Here is a 3463-nt window from a genome sequence, read left to right as displayed (position 1 = left end):
GGAAAGATGCCCAGTTAATGTGGATTGTCCCAGCATAGGCTTCTTCTTCTTCTTCTTCTTCTTCTTCTTCTTCTTCTTCTTCTTCTTCTTCTTCTTCTTCTTCTTCTTCTTCTTCTTCTTCTTCTTCTTCTTCTTCTTCTTCTTCTTCTCCTTCTCTCCTCCTTCTTCTTCCTCCTCCTTCTTCTTCCTTCTTTTTCTCCTCCTCCTCCTCTTTTTCTTTGTCTCTTCAGGATGAGGATAACAGATATGGAGCCAGAAGGGACCTTGAAGAACATCTTGTCTGCTTGCGTCATTTTACAGTTAAGGAAACTGAGACCCAAAGAGATGAGAAGCTTTGACTGAGGCCACACTGACCAGTAGCTGAGCCAGATTTGAATTCAGGCTTTATGACTCTGAGCTAATCTCTCTGAGCTCTTGCTTTAAAAATGAGATATTCTGTGTTTGAGAATGGCCTCTTTTGTGGCTCACTCAACAGGATCCATAGCCAAAATCCCCAAAATTCTGAGACCAGATTTTCCAAGAGGGAGACTCAAGTAATCATCTGAGATAGGTGCATGAAAATGTTCTAAGGATTACAAAGCAAAACACAATACAAGAGATAGTTCAGTGTGGCAGAAAGAAGACTGGGCATGGGATCTCAGTTCCAATTCTGACCTAGTACCTAACTTACTGTGTGACTTTAGCTAAGTCACTTTCATCCCTGGGCATTTCATCTTTCTTATCTGTAAAATGGAGAAAATACCCTGGTTGATTTCATTGATTTGTGAAGATTAAATAAAAATCCAAGCATTTTGAAAACTGCCAAATTCCATACACAGTCCTCTGCTGCCTCATCATGGTCCCCTGGGTAATTAGAGTGCAGGCTATAGCAGCTAGATGGTGTAAAATAGAGGAACCATGGTGCATAGAGTGCTGGGCATGCAGTGAGGAAGACTTGAGTTCAAATTTTTGAGTTCAAATCTGGCCTTGGACACTTATGAGCTGTGTGTCCCTGGGCAAGACCTGGGGCAAACCCTGTTTGCCTCAGTTTCTTCATCTGTCAAGTGAACTTGGGAAAGAAATGGCAGACTAGACTGGTATCTTTGCCAGGAAAACCTCACACGGGGTAACAAAGAGTCATACATGACTGAAATGACTGAACACAAGAAGAATATTAGAGTGCTGGACCTAGAGAGGCATATTAAAGTTCTGGGTCTATAGTCAAGAAGACATGAGTTCTAATCCTGCCTCGCTTATAGCTGTTGGACTCTGGGCAATTCATTTAACTTCTGACTGCCTCAGTTTCTCCATTTGCAAAATTGGGATTTGGGGTAGCAAGGTGGCACACCAGATAGAACATCAGGCCTGGAGTCAGGAAGATCTGAGTTCAAATGTGGCCTCAGACATTCATCTTCCTGAGTACAAATCTGGCCTCAGATACCTACCTGCTGCGTGACCCTGGACAAGTGATTTAACCCTATTTGCCTCAGTTCCTTATTTTATTTTTTTAAATTTTTATTGTTTTTATTATTTTTTGCTTTTTGGAGGGGGTAAGGCAGAGCAATCAGGGTTAAGTGACTTGCCCAAGGTCACATGGCTAGTAAGTGTTAAGTGTCTGAGGTCAAATTTGAACTCGGGTCCTCCTGACTCCAGGGTTGGTGCTCTATTTACTGCGCCACCTAGCCATCTCCCAGTTCCTCATTTTAAAATAGGGTCACCATGGAGCAGGCGAATGGCAAACCACTTCTTATTGCCATCTGGGTTAGGAGAAATAAGGTCACTTCAATATCTTTGCCTAGAAACCCAACACATAGAGTTGGACATTACTGAACAACAAAAACAACAATGACAAAATGGGAATATGATGGCACCTAGCTCCCAGGGTTGTTGTGAGGATCAAATGAGATGTTTGTGATGTGTTTAGCATGGTGTCTGGCAAGCACTATATAAATGTTAGCTATTATTATGAATCCTGCCTCACTATTGCTGGGTGATTCTGGGCAAGGCACTTAACCTCTGTCTGCCTCAGTTTCCTCATCTGTAAAATGGAGTTGGTCCCTTCTAGCTCTACATATACGATCCTATGTTTCAGCAGAGTGTGAGACCTAGCAGGCCCTACCCAATTGGAATAGCTTTGAGTAGGGGCCTAAGTGACAGGCATCATATATCTTGCTGGAGAACCATCCCAGCTAAGTCATTGGAAGCTTATCATTGGGTTGACCACAGGGTAATGAATTTTTTTGGCTTTGGTAATTTTCAAAGACCATAAACTCGAGTCATTGATGGGTCATTATCTGTGTGAGTTGAGGGCATGCCCACTCTGACAAAATCTCCAATGCTGGGAGTACAGATATAAACAGACTGCGGCTATTATTGACGAAAATGAGCATTGTTGTTTACATGTTATTAATGTAGTTAGCTGATGTTATTGATGATGGTTTTATTAATCAGTTAGGCTTCTGAATGTCATTTACTAGGATTATTTCTTGCCTTTCCCATAAAAATGGAAATTTGAGAGGAAAAGGCTCCAAACACACGGATGGGTTGGCAACCTCTAATCAATACCATAAAAAGGTAAATGAGTGTTATTGGGCCCAGTGCTGCTCTTCAGTGTCTCAAATGACCTGTCATTTGGGGTGAGGTTGACTGCATTTGGGAAGAGTTCACTAAGAGAAGCTCACAGCCCTCCCTTGTAAAAGCAGGTGCTGTGTCTATTCCTCTATCTGCTCTGCCAATAAATTGCCCATGCCCAAGGGCCCCCATTCTCTGTTATATTCCTATATAAAATGACAAAGGAATCTGTCAAATGGACGTGCTAGAATGGGCAAAGTCCTGGACCATACAGCCTAACCGTACCCTTTCCTAGCTTTATAAAAAAGGGCATCAAAACCTTACATAGGTAATTCCTATAATGGCCAAGAGAAGAAACTCACCCTTTTTAGCTGCAGCTCTGAGACAGGACACACATCTGGTCATCTGGAAATTTATTCTAGAAATATAGTCCAAATTTTGAGAGGATGGTCAGTGTGAAAATGTGCTACATATATTTGATGAAAAATGCAAACCAGAACAAAGAATGGAAGGAAACAACTTCCCTTTTGTGTGTCCCAACTCTAGTAACAGATGGCCAAGAGCCCATTACAGCCTTTGCCAGTGTGAACATAAAGTGCCAATCAACCTACCCACAGCTGGGGAGGGGAGGATAAGATGAATGGAGAGAGGGACTGGCTATCTCTCTTAGCACGATGTAGCCAAATGGTCAGGCCCTGATGACTTCAGGCACAGCCTCTCTTTGTCTCTTTCATTCTTTCTCTCCCCTTCCCTTTTTTCTTCTTCTTCTTCTTCTTCTTCTTCTTCTTCTTCTTCTTCTTCTTCTTCTTCTTCTTCTTCTTCTTCTTCTTCTTCTCCTCCTCCTCCTCCTCCTCCTTGTTCTTCTCCTTCTTCTTCTTCTTCTTCTTCTTCTTCTTCTTCTTCTTCTTCTTCT

Source organism: Petaurus breviceps, unplaced genomic scaffold (assembly GCF_028583685.1).
Source record: "Petaurus breviceps papuanus isolate PSGF00001 unplaced genomic scaffold, PetGlider_PUasm1.0 101, whole genome shotgun sequence".
In the NCBI taxonomy this organism is placed as follows: domain Eukaryota; kingdom Metazoa; phylum Chordata; class Mammalia; order Diprotodontia; family Petauridae; genus Petaurus; species Petaurus breviceps.
The sequence above is the reverse complement of the archived record's forward strand: the minus strand, read 5'-3'. Positions refer to the sequence as shown.